We start from the raw sequence: 21,469 nt of genomic DNA on the forward strand, positions 1-21,469 counted from the left end.
ACCTCAGAAATATAAATGCTACAAACTTATAAAAGAAATCATTAAACATTATTACTAAGATTTATTTTATACTTATTTAGTTCTGTGACTGCTCAAAGTGAAATTTTGTTTCTTAACAGGACAGGACAACTTGTCATTATGGAACATGCATATAACAGTTTCTGGATGACACTTTCTCAGTCTGGTAGACCAGTAGGAGGTTCTCTTATCTGACCACCCTGTTCATTTGGATCTATCTCTGTTAGATTTTTTCTTGTGGATTCATGTCAAAACTGTCATTTATGCATCACAGCCTTGTTCTTTATGTAATCTTAAGTCTAGGATTACATATGCAATCCCTCCAATTTCTGAAGAAGCAACTGATGAAAGTTTTTACAAAATTCAAAAATAAAGTACCGCAAAATATAGCCCAAGAAGGTAGTTATGTTTAATTTTAATAGGAAACATCAATGTTTTTTTTAAAATTAAGTAATTATACTTTTAAACATTATTTTAAAGCAAATTTTTATCATTTATACTTCTGGAGTTATTAAAACTTATCAACTTTTCAGAACATCTTGGACAGAGGCAGCCCACTCCTCTAGCTAAAAAAAAATCAAAAATCAAAATCCCCATTATGAAGATAATGTTCATAGAATCACATATTTAGAGACATGGAAGGGACCTTAGAGGTCCTCTCTTCTAAATCCCTAATTTTACAAATTAGGGAGCTGAGATGAGGGAACCTAACAGATTTACCCAGTATCACACCAAGAGCAAAGGGAGAACTAAGACTCAAACCTGTGCTTTCTGACTCTAAACCCCAAAAGATTAATCCCTCTTCAACGAACCCTTCATTCAATCTATCAAGATTTCATAGAATATGTACTGAGTGATGACAACTCATGCTCTTTCAATAATTTTTTTCTTCTCCTGTAACCATAGGATCAGAAGATTTCACGATGCAAGAGATTTTGGAGGTACCAACTCCCTTACTTTACAGATGAGGAAACAAAGAGTGACTTTTCTCTTCAGTGAGACTGCAAGCACCATGAGCACTAGGTCCATGTCATAGATGTTTCTTACACTGGTCACAACAGCTTTAAAACCAGTGCTAAGGCCATTGTGGGGACTCAATAAATCCTTGCTTATTGATCTAAGATAAAATAAAAAGAGAGAGAATTTTATAGCAGTGAGCAGTATGAAATCATTGAATCAAGCATATATTCCCAAATTTTATTCAGCCTGCTGTCCTCTTACAGGCTTGAGATTCACTATCTGTCTGTAGCACCTGCCCAAAACATATAATACACATTCTCTCTCATTCTCTCTCTCTCTCTCTCTCTCTCTCTCTCTCTCTCTCTCTCTCTCTCTCTCTCTCTCTCTCTGTATATATACATATGTATACATATATATATACTATACATATGTATAGTATATATGTATATGCATATGTATATATACATATACTCACATCCATACCAACTCTGAAATTCTATGATTCTGTGATATAGGTATAAAGTATATATTATAAAATATACACACATGTATAAATGCATAATATATACTTTCTATATCATATATTTTATATTTGTATATGTAGGTATAAAGTATACATTATAAAATATACACACATGTATAAATGTATAATATATACTTTCTATATCATATATTTTATACCTATATCACAGAATCATAGAATTTCAGAATTGGGATGGTCTTCGGTGCCAATTTGCAAACTATGCCAATGCCAGTAAAAGAAAGCCCTCTGCAGCATACCCAACGAGTGGACATTCAGTCATTGCTTGAAGCCCTTCAGTCAGGGAAAAACCACTGCTTTCTGAAGCCTAAGACAGTCCAATCTACTGTGAAATAGCTTTCAAATAATTGAATCTAGCTTTCAATCATTTTTTTTTCTCCTATAACCATAGGATCATGGGATTTCATTTCCAAGGTGACATGTGTCTTGTGGTAGACTATCAATTGCAGATGAGATTAATGAATGTTTCAGGTAATTGTTGGGCAATTTTTTTCTTCCTTTAAACCTAAAAATGACTCCTTGCTACTTTTGCCAATCATTCCTATTTTTGACTTCTGAAGCTAAATATACTCTTCAAGGGAAAGATGATTAGATAACTCTCTCCCCACTCTGAGTCTTCAGGTATTCAGGTAAACTGTTTCCAATGCCTTTGTCTGATCTTTATATGACCTAAACTCAAGGCCCAGCTTTTCAACGTCCTTCCACAAAAATGTGATGCACAGCATTAAACACAATGGTTGAGGTGTTATCTAAGCAAGAAAGAGTGAGATTATTATGTCCTAGAAGCTTGCCTTCCCTTAATGATTGAATTCATTCCCTTGGCTGCCATCTCACACTGTTGGCCCATGGTGAGTCTGCAGTAAAATTAACGCCTCCAAAAAAAAACCTAAAGTACGTCCGCAGAATCCTTTTCAGATGAACTGGTTTTAACCTGTTGCCACCTATGTGATCTTGGGGAAGTGCCTCAGCCTTTCTGAATCTTTTTCTTCATCCATGAAATAGTTAATGATATTTTCACCACCTATCTCACAAGGTTGTTGTGAGAAAAGTATTTTGTAACATGAAAAACACTCTTGAGCTATAACCCACTATTAGATATTCTATTCGGTTAGAAGGCATCAGAACCACAAGTGGCTTTTACTTTGGGAACAGAGGAGACCATGCCCAACAGTCTAGTTTATCCTCTTCCTCTGATATTCTTCAAGATGGCTATAAGTGAACTGAATGGAATCTTAAAGAAAAATTCTCACCAAATGCAGTCATTCACAATTACCAGTAGTCAAAGTCATCATATCAATTATTTTTTCCCCATTCTGGTGTTTCTGTATAGTTCGATGTACTTCTATAATCATTTATTAAAGAGCATAGTACAGTGGAAAGAACACTAGATTTGGAGTCAGGAGATCCAGGTTCAAATCCCACCATAGCTACTACCTTTGTGACCTTGGACAAGTGACTTAACCTCTTAGCAACTCAGTTGTCTCATACAAAACGAAAGAAATAAAATAAAATAAGATTGGATCTCAGAGGCAATTTAGGCCAGAGGTTCTTAAGCTGCGGGTCAAGATCCAATTTGGCAACAGTAAAAAGTTTCTGAATGTGCAACAACCAAAAATTAATTAAAAATCAAATGCGTAATAGATCTGAGGTGTTTCTGGTAGCACTTGCCCATGTTGCATCTTGCAAATTCACTGTAGCCTTGGTTCTGAACTTTGCACTGTGCGTGCAGTCACACCACTCAATGCCCACAAATGCTACTAAAATGCAAAATGGGGTCTCTAGTGGAAAAAGTTTAAGAAGCCCTGATAGGCCATCCCTCCTAGTTCTAAATACATGCTCCTTTGTGTAAACTACTGTCTAGCCCTATTTTCCCCACCTATAATTTGTGCAACTGACTTTTTAAAAACCCTAGCACTTTTAAAAACCTATGTGTCAGCATTTATCTCTATTAAATGTCACCTTATTATATTTGTCTCATTATTCTAGCCTTTAAACTTTATGAATCTTAACCATCCCTCCCAGCTTTGGGTCATCTACAAAATTTGATAAGCATACCATCTATGCCTCTATCCAAGCCATTAATCACAACAGAACATGGGATCAAATGCAGATCTCTGGACACACTAACAAAAACTGCTTTTCAGGTTGACCTATGTCTTATGATAGACTCTGTTGTAGACAAGATCCACAGTTCAGATAAGGCTTGGCTACACATGGAAAAACTAAGATTAAATCCCACATCTTCTGATTCCAAATGCCGTGATCTTTCCACTACTCTATATGGCCTCACCAAAGAACTCAGTACAAAGTCACAGTGTATATTATTCACTCCCTTCCCCTTCCACTCCCCCCATTTCTTTTTTTAAGCTTTTTTTGGGGGGGAATTTGGAGGGGGGAAGGCAGGGCAATTGGGGTTAAGTGACTTACCCAAGGTCACACAGCTAGTAAGTGTGTCAGGTATCTGAGGCAGGATTTGAACTTAGGTCCTCCTGACTCCAGGGCCGGTGCTTTATTCACTGTGCCACCTAGCTGCCCCCCCTATCTCTACCTATCAAGTCTTATTAGAACTTCCTTATGAAGCTTTCTCTGATAAACTTCCATTCCTTCATTCCCTAATTTCCCTCTACCTAGCCAAAAGTTCTTCTAAATTCTAATCACATCCTATTTATAGTACTCTTGTAGTTCTTTTATATTCAGTTACTTGTATATATGGCTTGTGTCTACTTAAAGACAGGGACCATGTCTTATTCATCTTTGCATTCCCCAACAAGCCTAGCACAATATCTTGTACAAGTAATGTGCACAATAAATGATTAATGAATGAATTAATGTCAGAAGGATTTAGAAGACTCAATGGCAGAAGAGGAGGTCCTTTCCAGAATAACAATAATTATACTTTACTTTTTTATAACACTTTGAAATTTACGCAATGCTTTCTCATACATTCTCTCATTTGTTCATCACAACAACCACCGTAGGATTATTTTAACAGTGAGGAAACCGAGGCCCTCAAATTTACACAGCTACAGAATGGTAGACTTGTTACTAAAACCCATGCACTCTGAATTCTAGTCTGGTGCCCTTTCAATTCCTTCTGCTGCCTGTCATCTGTCAATGCAACATGCAAGATTACTATAAAATATTATAAAACATAGAGATAATTTCTACCTATTGGCATTAAACAAAGGAACCCGGAACAAGAAGCAATGTTCTCTAAATGGAGGAAAAAAATTACGTGAATATTTTTGTATTTGTTAACATACTGGAGTTAATAGATATGTGTAGGAGGTGCTGAAAAGAAATTCAATTTGTAGTGATTTTTTCCCAATTAAGATTAGCACAGAAAAATGTCTGGAGTGGGAGGCAAAGTCTGCTGTTCCAAAGAAGGGTTTTAAAGGTGGAGGTGGGGAGACTGAAGAAAGAAGAAATGTAAATATTACTTACTAGGAGATGAGCTAAGAGAGTGGCTGCAGCGTCTGATATAGACCAAAGGTCATCCATCGATGGGCAGAAAGACAGTGTCAGCCAGCTTAAAGGTTTCTCTTAATTAATACAGGAAAATGTAACCTAAGACTGAAAAAACGAGTTCACATGGGACTCTAAATACACAGTGTCAGTGAAAGGAAAGCATCACTGAGCTCTAGGTGATCTGGTAGAAAATTAGAATACTGCATTATTAGGAGCTGCAGGGCTTTTTTTTCTGCAGGAGAGTCCTCAGCATCCAATTAATGTCTTCTCTGTGTGTACTAGCCAGCATATTTGTAATTGTAGAGTAGCTTGTCTCATGCTTTGTCTAAAAGCAGTGACAGAACCACTTACAGAACCATTCTGCTAGTAACTTATGGTCAGACCCATTAACTATAGACCATCTACAAGGGTCAATTTGATCATTCAAGACTCAGTAATAGCACTCTGATCAGCCTGATGAGTAGACAGGATAGAGCTTATGGGGGCAACCAGAGGCAGCAGATAACGTAGGGGGAAGGGAGAGGCAGGCAGTGATTCCATAACAGCTCTGCCTCTATTCACAAAAATAGCTTCAAACCATCATTGACTGGGGACACAAACTTACTAAGAGCCCTGAGTCAGAGAAAGAGGTGGGGAGAGAGACAGAGAGAGAGAGACAGAGAGAGAGAGAGAGAGAGAGAGAGAGAGAGAGGGAGAGGGAGAGGGAGAGGGAGAGGGAGAGAGAGGGAGAGAGACGGAGAGAGAGAGAGAAAGAGAGAGAGAAGATGAGGTTGAAGGGACTCTAGGCACAGGAATCATGGAGATACACATGATCTTGCAGTTTGTAACCTCTCTTGTAATTTGCTTGGCAGAATTATGATTGAATGTGTCAAGGTAGATGTATTATTGGTGATGACAACAATAATAATGACTTAAATTTATTGAACTTATTCTAGTTTACAAAGCACTTGCTATATAGCCATATTCGAACCTCTTAACAATGCTGTGAAGTAAGTAATAATAATGTGGGCACCTAGATGGTGCAGTGTCAGAAAGACTCATCTTCCTCAGTTCAAATCTGGCCTCAGACACCAATTAGCTGTGTGATCCTGGGCAAGTCACTTAACCCTATTTGCCTCAGTTTCCTCATCTGTAAAATGAGCTGGAGAAGGAAATGGCAAACCACTCCAGTATCTCTGCCAAGAAAACCCCAAATGGGATCACAAAGAGTGTGTCACAACTGAAAAAATGATTGAACAACAAAAAGCAATAATATACAAATATTTGTGCATAAATATCATATATAGTAATAACTCATGTTTATATAGAACTTTAAGATTCACAAAGTCCTATCTGTATGCAAAATTATTTTGATTGTTACAACACCATGTGAGGTAAGTACTATTACCATCCCTATTTTACAGATGGGGAAACTGCTAATGAAGGAGGTTAAATGACTTGCTTGGACTTACAAAGCCAGTTAATATCTCAGGCAGAGTTGAAACTCTGGTCTTCCTGACTCCAAGTCCAACACTCTATTCACTATGTGACCCAGCTGTCCCAACAACACAAGGCAGCCTAAGTATTATTTCTCTATTTTATAAATGTTTAAACTGAAGCTCACAGTGGGAACTTAAGTATCCTCAGCAAAGTGGCTTTTTACCACCAGGACCATATCCAAAAGAAGGACCTCTAACACCAGACCCAACTAGAAACCAAACGTGCACTCCAAATGCAGTATATCGTTGAGTAGGCATTATCTCGGGATAAGACAAAGGAATTGGAGTGGAATGTGAGCTGAGTTAAGATTCTGGGGACAGGCTTACTAAGTATTTACCATCTAAGAAGTCTGATCCAATCTTTCTTTTTATGTCATATTTGAGATAGAACAAAAGATTGTCACCCACATCTCAGCACTGATGAGGGTGGCAGTTCCAGTCAAATGACACAACTTCCTCTATTCCATGGCCATCAAACTCTCACCTCCTCCTCTAAAACCTCTGTGATTCAGAGTTACCATCTGCTTGAGTGAAATTGTTCTCCTAGCACAACCCACCTTATCACCCCCCTTTACCTTAGCGCTAATCTCTCAAGTCCCTATGCTGATCTGCCCTGCCCTCTCCTTCCACTGTGCCCTCTAAAAATATGTTCTAACCAAAACAACTTTCTTGATCTTAGACATCTTCATCTCACACTCTTTCCATCTTCTTACATTCATATAATGTAAGCTTTTCCCAGAAGACATTGCTTTCTCGGTAATCCTCTCCATTGGGCATACCTCATTTCATGCACCCTGACAAATTTGACCCAGTGGTAGCATAGGCATAGTCCTTAATAATGACTTCAAATCCAAACTCAGACACATACTAGTTGTGTGACCCTTAGCAAGTCACTTAACCTCTGACTCAGTTTCCTTATCTGTAAAATGTGGATAATAATAGTATCTATTTCCCAGGGTTGTTGTAAGGATAAAATGAGATAATATTTGTAACGTTCTTTACAAACTTTAAAGCACTATACAAACATCAGTGATTATTTTAATGTAATTATTATTATCATGATTATTATTTCTAAGCCATCTCTTACAATCATTCAACAACCTCTCATCTTTTCACATTTACTAGTTTCAGGTATATATGTATATGTATATGTGTGTATGCATATATGTATATATGTGCATGACTGTATAAAGGTATACATACATTAGAATATTGTATATATAAATGCTCAAGGCAACTCATGAGATGCAGCAAGGATCTGGTGGTTATATCTGTATGTATGTATGTGTATATATACATACATGTATACAGATATAACCACCAGATCCTTACTGCATCTCATGAGTTGCCCTGAGCATGTATATACACAACATATTCTAATGTATATGTGTGTTATGTGTATGTGTGTATATATATATGCATATCTGTATATATGTATATATCATTAAGGCAGAATTCATGACTTCAAAGATAACCTTGAATATGCCTGAATGATCCAGAATCGCAGGATATAAGGAATTCTCTAAGTAGAAGGCAGAGGAGTTAAAGCATTTACTGAAACTCAAAAGTAGCACACCCATGGACCAGTGTCCCCAATTTGACATCATAGCAAGAACCTTCCAAAACCAGTATGCCCATCTCACAATAGTGACCAGGAGGCCACAGAAAAACATTATGGCAGCAAGCCAAGCCATAATGGTGCTTTCTCTGCCCCCCCCCAATGCCAGGGCCCTCCAGCAAGAAGACCACCCACTGGCCTCAAGCCCCTGCTCAACATTCTCCGGTCTCCATGAGGGTCCTGCCTTTTTGTAGCACCTGCCACTGTTGCCGCTGCTTCCACCACAGTCTCCAAGCCGTGTTCCAGCTAGCTGACTGCTTCCTCTCTCTTTCAGCTCTTAACTGCTCTCACCAACTGCCTCTCCAACTGCCTCTTAGCTCTGCTCCAACCATTCAGCAAGCTCCTCCCACCACAGGCTTCCATTGGCTTCAGTCCTAGCCACTCCCCCAGGACCCTGAGACACCCACCCCTGAAGCCCACTCAAATGGCTGGGGAAGATCTTCCCTTTCACTGATTGCCTTTACAATCTGATACATGTATATTGATATGTGTGTGCATGTATGTGTATGTATACATATATACATACATATATGTGTGTGTGTATATATATATATAGACATAAATATATAGTCTGGAAGTCTAAAATTCCTTGATCTGAACCTCTTTTCTTTCCATCTCTCCTTTGTTCTCACTTCCCTAAAACCTATTCTTCATGCTACCTAGAACTTGTAGTCACTGTACCCTTCCATGGTCTCCTCATCTAGTATCCCTGCTCTAAACTCTTATCACAATATTGACTTATTATCTTATTACCTTCACTACACATTGTTTTCTTCTAGTTTCCCAATCCATCTGCCCATATCTTTTCAGCTTACTTTACGAGATCATCATTCATCTCCTGTACACTGTATTGATGTCCTTTTAGGAGATATCATTCTTTCCTCCCCTACCCTTCTCTCTCCGAATCATGAGAAAACTGTGACTTGGGACAAAAGTCACAGAAGGAGATAAAAGATACTCCTTGTAAAAGCCAGAAAACAGAAGATTGAAAGCTTAAGAAGTCAGCATTAGAAGATATCAAGAAGCCAATAGGAAGGCTCTTCAGCTACTTTGCTAAGGATGAATGCTAACTGGAAGTGAAATGCTTTGCTTGGAGCTGTTTGCTGGAAAAAGGCTAAGTCAGCTAAAAGAGCTGACTAAATCAAGACAGGCTTTGCAGCTGTCTGGAGAACTGAATCCTAGTGCTGTGTGAACTGTCCGGAGTATTGCCATCCAGCACCATCTATAATGTGAGAACAGCCTTTTACTGCTCTCTTCTGGTTAAGAAGGGGGAAAGCCTTTATAGCCCATGGAGAGATGACCAGATAGTTTTGATGGAATCCAGTTATAAAGGAGCTACTTTTTACTCAGAGAAAGTAATGCCAATGTATTTTTTTCTTTAAAAATACATAACACGGGGGTGTGGAGTCAAGGTGGCAGCTGGAAAGAAGGGACTAGCGTGAGCTCCCTGCCGAGTCCCTCCAAAAACATATAAAAAATGGCTCTGAACCAATTCTAGAACTACAGAACCCACAAAATAGCAGAGGGAAGCAGGGCTCCAGCCCATAACAGCCTGGATGGTCTCTGGGAGCTGGGAGTTGGAAGCGGAGCAGAGCAGAGCCCAGCGTGAATGGCGAGAACCAACCAGACCAGGAGCCGGGCGGAGCAGGCCCTAGCACCCTGAATCAGCAAGCTGCAGCAGTTACCAGACTTCCCAACCCACAAACACCAAAGACAACAGAGAAGGTTAGTGGGAAAAGCTGCGGGAGTGGAAGGATTTCAAGGTTCGGCCACTGCCCCGGGGCAGCGGAGGTGGGGCAGCTACAGCTGCAGTTGCTTCTGGCCCCAGGCCCACCTGGTGGGAGGAATTAAGTGGTGGATCAGAGCAGGAGTGCACAGCCTGCTGAAGATCTAAGCCCAGTCTGGGGTGGGGGTTCTTGGGGAAGGAGGAGTGCTGGTGTGGCAGAGCTGGCGCATCCCCCCCAAACATGGAACACAGAACTCTTTAGTCTACAAGCAGTCATACCCCACTGAAAAACTCAAGGGTCAAGTTAGTTGGTTGGGAATATGGCCAGGCAGTGAAAATGCACCCAGATTCAGTCTCAGACTTTGCATTCTTTCTTTGCTGACAAAGAAGACCAAAACATACAGCCTAAAGAAGTCAACAAAGTGCAAGAGCCTACACCAAAAGCCTCCAAGAAAACATGAACTGGTCCCAGGCCATGGAAGAGCTCAAAAAGGAGTTGGAAAAGCAAGTTAGAGAAGTAGAGGAAAAATTGGGAAGAGAAATGAGAAGGATGCGAAAAAACCATAAAAAACAAGTTAATGACTTGCTAAAGGAGACCCAAAAAAATACTGAAAAATACACTGAAGAAAACAACACCTTAAAAAACAGACTAACTCAAATGGCAAAAGAGCTCCACAAAGCCAATGAGGAGAAGAATGCCTTGAAAGGCAGAATTAGCCAAATGCAAAATGAGGTCCAAAAGACCACTGAAGAAAATACTACCTTAAAAATTAGATTGGAGCAAGTGGAAGCTAGTGACTTGATGATAAATCAAGACATTATAAAACAGAAACAAAGGAATGAAAAAATGGAAGACAATGTGAAATATCTCATTGGAAAAGCCACTGACCTGGAAAATAGATCCAGGAGAGATAATTTAAAAATTATTGGACTACCTGAAAGCCATGATCAAAAAAAGAGCCTAGATATCATCTTTCAAGAAATTATTAAGGAGAACTGCCCTGATATTCTAGAGCCACAGGGCAAAATAGAAATTGAAAGAATCCATCGATTACCTCCTCAAATAGATCCCCAAAAGAAATCTCCTAGGAATACTGTTGCCAAATTCCAAAGCTTCCAGATCAAGGAGAAAATACTGCAAGCAGCCAGAAAGAAACAATTTGAATATTGTGGAAATACAATCAGAATAATCCAAGATCCGGCAGCTTCTACATTAGGAAATCGAAGGACTTGGAATACAATATTCCGGAGGTCAATGGAGCTAGGATTAAAACCTAGAATCACCTACCCAGCAAAACTGAGTATCATGCTCCAAGGCAAAATATGGATTTTCAATAAAATAGAGGACTTTCAAGCTATCTCAGTGAAAAGACCAGAGCTGAATAGAAAATTTGACTTTCAAACACAAGAATCAAGAGAAGCATGAAAAGGTAATCAAGAAAAAGAACAAGAAAAAGAAATTGCAAGGGACTTACTAAAGTTGAACTGTTTTGTTTTACATTCCTACATGGAAAGATGATGTGTATGATTCATGAGACCTCAGTATTAGGGTAGATGAAGGGAATATGCATATATATGTGTTTATGTATATATATAGATATAGATATAGATATAGATATAGATAGATACATATATAAGTGAATGTGTATGTATGTATATATGTATGTGTGTATATAGATCTATAGATATAGATATATATAAAGAGAGAGAGAGTGGACACAGGGTGAGTTGAAGATGAAGGGAAGATATCTGAAAGAAATAAAATCAAATTAAGGGATGAGAGAGGAATATATTGAGAGAGGGAGATAGGGAGAGATAGAATGGGGTGGATTATCTTGCATAAAGGTGGCAAGAAGAAGCAATTCTATGGGAGGAGGGGAGAGGGCAGGTGAGGGGGGAATGAGGGAATCTTGCTCTCATCAAATCTGGCCTGAGGAGGGAATACCATACATACTCAATTGGGTATCTTACCCCACAGGAAAGAAGAGGGAAGAATATAAAAAAGGGGGGGATGATGGAGGGGAGGGCAGATGGGGGTGGAGGTAATCAAAAACAAACATTTTGGAAAGGGGACAGTGTCAAGGGAGAAAATTCAATAAAGGGGGATAGGTTAGGAAGAAGCAAAATATAGTGAGTCTTTCACAACATGAGTATTGTGGAAGGGTTATACATAATAATACATGCGTGGCCTAGGTTGAAGTGCTCGACTTCTTAGGGAAGGTGGGTGGAAAGGGAAGAGGGGAGAGAATTTGGAACTCAAAGTTTTAAAAAATGATGTTCAAAAACAACAAAAAAAAGTTTTTGCATGCAACTAGAAAATAAGATACACAGGCAATGGGGTGTAGAAATTTATCTTGCCCTACAAGAAATGAAGGGAAAAGGGGATAGGAGAGGAGTGGGGTGACAGAAGGGAGGGCTGACTGGGGAACAGGGCAACCAGAATATATGCCATCTTGGAGTGGGGGGGAGGGTAGAAATGGGAAGAAAATTTGTAATTCAAACTCTTGTGAAGATGTAATTAGGTTGCTGTGGTGCAATAAATGATGAGCTGGTCAATTTAGAAAAGTATGGACAGATTTGGACCTATGAGAGAAGATGCTATCCATCTTCAGAGAAGCAGGTTGGTTAAACACAGGATGGTTTTTAAAAAAAAATACATAACACTTACCTTTCCCATGCTGTGTGCTAAAAGAGCTCAACATTGCTTCAGCAGCCCAAATGTAGCAAAGAATTGGCTTTGCCCAGCAGGTGAGTTGTGAGAAGCAGAAGTGGAGAAGCTAGTAGAGATATTTACCCATCAAGTGCACTGTTACCTGAAGTTATTCAGGACATCAAAGCCTGTAGTCCAGAGTCATGAGTTGTCCTGAGCATCATGATTTGCCTATTTATATGCCTCGTTGCTAGGTTTCTGTAAGTCTGTGCCCATTTTCCTTCATGAACACAGCCTATTAGTAGAAGAATATGATGTAGATTTATAAGTGGATTGTGATGGGTGTTTTGATTATTCTTGCTTTTGCATTCTATTCAGTAAATGTCATGGTTATTCTTACTTCTGCCTTCTTGTTTAGTAAATCTTTCATGTTTGAGTTGATGTTGTCATTGGAACTGATTTTGTGTAAGTGAAAACACACAGGTAGGGTCCTAGGAGAGAAGAATTTAGCCACAAAGAACAGAAGAGAAAAAGGATGACAATTATCAGAGATGGAAGAATCAAGTGATGGTATTTTCACAAGGAGGGATACATGAGCATATTTGCAGGAAGTAGGGAATGAGTCAGTAGAGAGAAAGAGATTGAGAATAACTGATAGAGTAGGGACAACAGAGGAAAGGAGATGGAGGAGACAGGAAGGAATGGGATTGCTTGAGCAGGTAGAGGGGTTAGCCTAAGGTAAAGGTTCACAAACTTATTTGGTCTACTGCCCCCTTCTCAAAAAAATTACTCAGTGCCCCGCCCTGGAAATCTACTTTCTTTAACCCTTTAACAGATTTTTTTAAAATTTGCATCATTTCAAAAATTACATGATTTTTTAAATGACACATCTTAAATTTGATAATTTATGGTAAATTTGTAGTTTTCTCCTGCATTGAGATGACACAATATTGTGTCATGTTACCATATAGTATCATATTGTAAATAAGTCATTACATGCCCATATTCCTGCCAATACATGCTGGACTTGCTGGCTATGTACAACATGCTCACCTCCCAACACTTACTTGTTAAGACCTGTCAGGTGAACTTGACCATTGATGGGTTATAACTTGCATTTCACATGTTTATTTGTAAAAAAAAAAAAAAAGGTAATCACTACAACTTAACCTCTGTTATACAATAGATGAAACATGTTGGAACAGTTTTTCAAACTTTTCTTGTGTTTTCTTCTTACGCTTCCACCATGCCCTTATTTTTATTCAATGCCCCCCAATTGCTCCTGGCAGTCTGAAAAGGTTTGAAAGAGCCACTTTGGAGACTGAGATACTGAATTGGTAAGGTGAGTATAGAAAACTTGCCTTGCAGTGAAGGCCCAGTTGAAGCTGTATAAGATAAAGTTGTAGTGGATTCAGTCATTATTTTCACCACTTCCATTCCACAGCACATATGATGAGAGTAATCCAAGGCTGAGACTTGGCAGGGCATAATTGTCAAAATAATTAGAGGGCTAGGGATGTAAGAGAGAAGGACAATATAGAGTTGAATTGATATAGCAAGGGGTCAAGATGAGGAAAGAGAAGAGAGTGGCTAGTGCAAAGGAAGAGAATTAAGGAGTCAAGGGTTGGAGATCATTGTGCAGAGAAAGAGTAAGGTTTTATAAAGAAAAGCAGTGGAAAAATGAAAAGCCAATAGATTATGATCAGATAAGGGGATTTGGAAATTCTTGAATGTGGGAGTGGTACATTTGTGGTTGACTGCGAGATCAAAGGTATGTCTCTTTTATGGCTGAGGTGGAGTGAAGGAATAGGTCGTAGAAAAGTGAGAAAATTGAGGAACTGAGTGGTTAAGGTATTTGAGGGAGCACCAATATATATGTTAAAGTCTCCTAGTATGAGGGCAGGAGTCATGGAGGAAAGAAAAATTGTGAGCCATGTACTGAACTCATTGAGGAACTAAAGGGAGTTACCTGGTGTTCTGTAAACAACAGCTACCAGGATTTTGATTGGGTGGTAGATATAAACAGTACAAACCTCAAAGAGAAAGGGGTTTCTGAGTGATTGAGATAGGGGAAGAATTTTGAAGTAGCACCCTCATCAGCTCTCTCCTAGATTATTTCAATCAACTCTTAATTATTCTGTCTCTCCAATCCCTCTTCCTAGTCACTTCTCCAGTCCATCTTTCATCTTTCACAGCTGTCCAAATATTCTTCCTAAAGTGTGGATCTAACCATATCATACTCCTGATGAAGAAGCTTCAGTGGATCCCTATTGGCTCTAAAATAAGATATGAACTTCTCAGCTTGACATTTGAAGCAATTTACAGTCTTGCTCTTGCCTACTTTTTCAGACATTTCACATTAATTCCCTTCATGTAGTCTACATTCCAGTCAAATTGTCTTAAATGCTGTTTTCAGAACTCAGCTTCCCACCTCCCATCTCTGAGACTTTACATTGGCTGTCTACTTTTCCCTTTGAAAAGCCTGAGCTTCATTTAAGGCTTAGTTCAGGTGTTACCTCTTTTAAAGAAGTCTTTCTTCCCTGGCAGAGAAATGTGGGTAGGTGAAAAGTACATGGATTCCCTGACAGCTCAGAACATCCAGAGCTCCAGAACCTTCCTTGAGCCATTTCATTGATGAGGCTGTGTCCTTTCTAATGTGTCTCTTTGGATTGATGGAGTGGATCAAGTGGTCTTCTTTGGGAGGTGGGGTTGGAAGGACACAAGGAAGAGAGCCCTTTTCTTCGAAGCCCCAATTAGAACTTAAGCCTTTTGGAAATCCACTATGGTGTTTGGAAAAATTGGATAAGGAAAGGACTAAGATTTGAAAATGATGGATTCAAAGGGACAGTTATTGGGTGTCTCAGAGGAGTTCTAGTTCAACCTGTACCCAATCAAAATTTCCTTCTGCAATATCTCTTGAAAGCAGTCATCCACTTTTGCTTAAAAAAACATCTAGAGATGAGGAACCCAACAGTTTCAGAGGCAGCTGATTCTATTTCTGAACAGCCCTAATCTTCAGGAAGTTTTTCCTTACCTTAAGCCTAAATTTGCCTCACTGTGACATCCACCCATTGCTCCTAATTTCATCCTTTGGGACCAAGCAGAACAAATCTAATCCCCTATTACTATGATGACTTTTGGAATACTTAAAGATTGGCATCATATGTAACAGTAACATTCACTGAATGCTGATCAGGTGCAAGACATCACACCAGAGGCTGTGGAAAGAAGGATGAAAACAATATGATCTTTATCTCCTGGGAACTTACACTCTGCTTAGGGGAATATGACACATATACAAGTAAGTGTAACACAAGGCAGGCAGAAAGGCAAGTGAAGTATTGAACAAAGTGTTCTATCTTATTGAAGATGAGAAAATGCTGTCACCTTTTGGGCAGGTGTCGATCAGAGAAGGTATCACTGACAAAGTGACAAAAGAGTTGACCCTTGAAGGAAGGTAGGGAACTTAACAGCTGGAAATGAGGGAGAAGTGGATGGGGTGGGGATGGGAGGGATACAAATGGAAAGATGACAACAGCATGAACTATCAGAAGCAAAGGTCAAGTTAACAAGTTCAAAATATACAATAGATCTAAGGTTTTCTCCAGGGATTCCATTTCTCTTATTCTCTCTCATTTTGGTTGGGGTTGATCAGCAGTACTGAGTATGATGTGGGTGACTTAAAGAAGACCTGAAGGAAGAAGTCATGGAAAAGAGGGGGGCTTTATAGCAAACTAAATGTGCTGTCTACTCTGTCTCGATCAGCCATTGCATCAATTCTGCAACAGTTCTCACAATTTTAACAATCTCTAGGCAAAGCATCTGATGGGAACATTGGAGTGGGAACCTAGAAGCCCAGATTGGCCCTGATATTTGGGTCAATGTGTGAATTGGGCCTTAGTTTTCTCGTCTGTAAGATGGCACTAAAAGGCCTGGTATAGAAAATTGAATTAAATATTGTCTGAGGTCCATTCCAGCTTGCATAGTCTATGACTATAAATCTGATTTGATTGTGTTCAGAGTTGTCTCAGTATAACTGCACCAAATTACTTTACACCTAGCAATCAACAGGCATTTACTAAGTACCTACTATGTGCCAGACAGTAGGTGCTGGGGATCCAAAGACAGAGCAAAACAATCCCAGGTGTGTGTGTTGATTCATGCGATAATATGTGAGATCCTTCAGGGCAGGGCAGGAACCATTTCATTCTTTCTGTGTATCCTCACAACCTAGCACAGTGTTTCCTACACTATTTTTTTGTCTAGAGTGATATTTAATTGGTGTAGCAAACACCTGATGATGAAATTCTATTAATGCAGACCAGAGAGAGAGAGAGAGAGAGAGAGAGAGAGAGAGAGAGAGAGGGAGAGGGAGGCAGAGAGGTAGGGAGGGAGAGGGAGAGTTTCTTGGGAAAACTGAGAGTTTAAATGACTTGACCAGGGTCACACAGCCAGTATGTGTCAGAGGGGACCCTAGGACTTCTTGACAGGGAATATTGGCTCTCTATCCACTCTACCACACTGATAGGCATCTGACACACAGTAGATATTTAATAAATTCCTGTTGAATGAATGGTCATGCCATCCTGTAATGAAACTGTCTCTTCCTGATGAGAGTTGTATAGATTTAGGTCCCAAAGTAGTTCATAAACCTCTCAGAAAGTCACTTCGGCAATTTAGGTATGCTACCAACAAGTATCTTTAATGTGCTATGAGGTATCTAGGTAATCTCAGCTGAAAATTATTACAATTATAATGACAATAAAGTTATAAAATTTGCCAAAATTCGTAATAACGCTGAGCACTTTATTATCTCATTTGATTCTCACCATAACCCTATGTGATAGGTGCTATTATTATTATTCCCATTTTAGAGATATGGAAATTGGCTCAGAGAGCTTAGGTGACATACTGGGAGTCCTTAAGATGTTGAGCATTGGGGGTAAGTTTCAAACCCAGATCTTCTTGATTCCAAATCTAGTTGTCTTTCCACCATACCATAGACTTAAATCTTTTTGACTGAGATAGATTAATATGCTTCCCTAAACCTTTTTACACATAGAAAGGATCTCAATTAAAATAATCAAATCTAAGCAACTATGTGTATATATATATATATATATATACACATATATGTATATAAAATGACCCACAGTTATACGTATTTATTTTATGCATATAATGAAATATACATATAATGAAATGAAACATGCATATATATGTACACACATACACACATATATGTATGTATGTGTGTGTATATATATATAGATATATATATTTATATATATAAAATGAAATGGTAGAATGATAAGTCCCCACCATACCTTTATAGAAGAGACCTTTAGGGCCATCTAAGTCCAATTTTATAGTCAAAGCTTGAGTCCCATATGGAGTAAGTCACTTGCCCAGATTTACATCCATAGTCAGCAGCAGAGTCAGGATTTAAATTCAAGACCTCTAGCTCCAGATCCAACAGTCTTTCCCAACATGAAGGCATACAAATCTTTAACTATATACAAAGAGGCAGGGGTAGAGAGACAGATTCAGAGAGAGCCAGTGCAAATTATTAAATCATAGATGCAAGTGGATGTCTTTCTTACATATCTACCTCCAAACTATCATTCTCAATCTATTCTCATTTTTTTATTCCTGTACTCAGTTTCGAAGGTTCCTTTGACCTTTCAATCTAACTTTGATCAAAAGTCTCCTGGGAGGAGTACTGGTTCTGTGGGTTTCTGGCTGGCTTGGTCCCAAAGCCCCTCCAAAATTGCTTATTTCTTAGCTGGGAACAGTTTTGATTCCATGTGGAGGGAGGCCTTCCCATTTCTGCTTCTGTTAAGCACTGCTCTCTCAGCATGAGAGAAGCATCTCATTAGATGACTTTGGCTTTCCGGTTCAGGCAGTGGCTTCTGAGCTGCTTCTTTTTCTGATCAGGAACTCTGCTCCTTTCCAAATAAAAAGTCTTTTGCTTTGTCAGATGTAAGAGGTATGCCCTCAGTATCTAGGCAGAAGCTATTCAAAAAAAGAGAGAGAGAGATGCCTTTTTCTCCCTTTTATGAGATACTTCTGACTTTAGGATCTAATCTGAGATTCAAACATGCATACAATACTAAGGTTACTTATCTAGCACCAATATGAAGCATTCCCTAGGGAGGCCTTTCCTTTGTGTACTTTTCTGACCCTTCCCCCACTGCAAGCCTAGTACCTTCCCATTCTCTTCTCTTTATCAAAATCAAATCAACTTATTTGCCCTAAAATATAAATGTCTAACAAGATTTAAAGTGTGAGTTCACCCAGGGAGATTTATGTTTAAGAGGGGACAAATCCTAGAGATGTGACTGCATCTCTAACAACAACATTTCAGCCATCAGTGAATTAGGCCAATGAGCCGTCTTTTGGTCTAGGTCTTCCCAACACTCTTCAAGGCATCCCAAATAGGTAACTGTCCACTCCCTCTCTCATTCTCCTTAAGTAATTTTCCTATTCTTAGCCCTACACATCTTCGGTTATCCATGTATTTATTTTTAAGGACCATGAGCTGTCTTTCTAACTGCTCTATTCTCTGCACACTATCTCAACCCCTCCCCCTCCTCACCTTGGCCCTGCATGAGAACACATCTATGTGGCAGCTAGAAATAACCAATCTGGATGTACATCATTTGCATAAATATGCAAATCTATGTGCAATTGCCAGAGCATTATCACTCCTTGACAGCATCCTTAAAAAATTATCATCCTGAAGCCCCTCTAATGTGAGTAGCAGTATCAGTTACTTATTGGCAGGAGGCCTGATGAACAAGAAACCTAATAGTACTCTCTAAGGTTCTCTTCCTGTCTCCTGAAGAGGGGCGACATCATTTTTCAATTGTTTCTTCTATTCTATCGATTCCTACTACTCCAAATGAACGTTATGCCTTGCATGAATTTACAAAGGAATCGGTAGAGTCCCTGTCCCATATTATCTCATCAGAGATGCACAAATATCTATCCCAGTGAGGGATTACCATTTCCCTTTTTCCAGAAGAGGCTGAGAAAGATGAAGAAGGCTCTTCCTTGAGCTAACCTAGCTAGCATCTGCAGAATGAGAATTTAAACTCAGATTTCTCATCCTGAGTCAAGTTTCTGAATCCTCTTTCCTACTTGATGGTTTGGAATTATGGTTATTTTTTCCCTCTCAGTTACTCGGTAAATTATCACTTATTAAGCACCTACTATATGCCAGTCACTGCACTAAGTGCTAAGAATTTTTTTTAAAAAGCCAAAAAAAAGCTTCAATATTTTCAGATCTAATATGGATCAATGTAGCATGCAAATAAAATTCATGTAAATCTATGCAGTTTAATTCTAGGAATTCATTTTCATTTAAAGTTGCTACTGAAATGTCATTGGGGGAATGTTCACTTGGGAAAGGTATAACTTAAACCATTTAATTATCTGGGACATATAAATTTTTGAAACTGAAAAGAACCTTCAGTAACATTTGGTCCGACCTCCTTTTTCTGCAGATAAAGACCCAGATAAAAAGGAAATGATTTGACCAAGGTGATACAGTTACTGAATAAGTAATAGAAAAAAGACTAAAATTTAGTGCTCCGGAATCCTGACCCAATTTGATTCAATTGGTATAACAAACTCCAGATAAAAAATACAACAAAGATAATATTGCATTATTCTCTTCTAATTAAAAAACAGCTCTTGTAATCATGAAAATAAGGAATGGCCCAAACATAAAGTTTTAAAATGCCTAGGCAAAGCTGAGATGTACATGACTCCCGTGCTCAATTAATTCAGTTGATTAACATTGACTGAGAACCTTCTATCTGCAAAGAAGGCACTGTACCTGATATTTGGGGGAAGGAGATAGAGAGAAAATGATAAATAAAACAAAGTTCCTGCCTTTATGGAACTTACAATCTATTAGGAAAGATGAAACGTAAAGACAAATAACTATTATAGAAGACAGAATTGGTGAGTGTTATAAGCACAAAGCAAAATACTGTAGATATGGTAAGGCAGGTGAATATCTAACTGATTCAAGGGGAGGACTAAGGGTGGGAGCCTCTGAGCTGGGGTCTTGAAGGATGGATAGGGTTTTAAGTGGAAGAAATAGGGAAGGGTTCCAGTTAGAGGGAATGACATGGTTGAGAATAAAGGGGAGATCATGAATTTTGTTTGGAGCAGATTGGTATCAGAAGCACAGAATTATTTTGTACTGAGTCTCACTCATCTCTGCAATTAGGCTTTTCAACCAAGATCTTGACAAAATCCTTCTTTAAGCACCTGGAAATAAGCCATCAAGTGTTCTGGGGGTTTGTGGATATGTGTGTCATACACAGTACCTATGAAAAGAACTAGATTTCAATTTTGCGACTATCTGTGTGATCTTAGGCAAGTCCCTTCATCTTTATAGGCTCCAGTTTCCTCATCTATAAAATAAGTGGGTAAGACTCTCTAGTTCTGAATCTATGATTTGAAGAACTATGTTGGTCCTGTCCATGGTAGGTAAGCAAACTAGTAGATGTAATGATAAGGGACTGAGCCATATACATGCATTTTCTAAAAGCTTGAGCAGGTTTTATCCAGTTACAAACAGAACGGAAACAGGTAGGTTAGGGAATGCCAGGTTAGTCTCCTTACCTGTCATGACTCAGGCTTCAGGGTGCTCCTTCCCCCTCTCCAATCAATTCTATTTCTTAAAAAGATTTATATCTTCTTTAATAATCCCTGGACAAACAGTTAACCTGCGTATATAAAAAAGAATAAAGTAGAATGCTTTTAATATACCGATCCAAAAAAAACTATTATAAATAAGGAAACTTGGGAGTGACAAAGACAGAAAGGTGCTTTGCAATGCTAGGCAAGAACACAGTGAGAAACAAAAAGAGAAGACAGAGACATAGAGAGAGAACAAGAACCCTGAGAAAGCCCTGCCATGAGAAGGCAGGAAAGCCAATTTTAGTGTTAAATGTTTGTTCAATTGAATAAATGCCTACCTTCATAGGGCTTA

At 38.9% G+C, this 21,469-nt stretch overlaps 1 long non-coding RNA gene across 1 annotated transcript; it reads right to left on the reverse strand.

The window, feature by feature from the left end:
• Nucleotides 1-825: 825 nt before the first annotated feature.
• LOC118829247 lies at nt 826-21,173 on the reverse strand. The gene is made up of 3 exons (XR_005008990.1): nt 21,100-21,173; nt 17,787-17,971; nt 826-1,135 (listed from the first exon to the last, which is right to left on the reverse strand). It is a non-coding gene; the product is annotated as an uncharacterized LOC118829247 (long non-coding RNA).
• Between the last annotated feature and the right edge of the window lie 296 nt (nt 21,174-21,469).

The sequence above is a fragment of the Trichosurus vulpecula genome, chromosome 8, assembly GCF_011100635.1.
Source record: "Trichosurus vulpecula isolate mTriVul1 chromosome 8, mTriVul1.pri, whole genome shotgun sequence".
Taxonomy (NCBI): Eukaryota; Metazoa; Chordata; class Mammalia; order Diprotodontia; family Phalangeridae; genus Trichosurus; species Trichosurus vulpecula.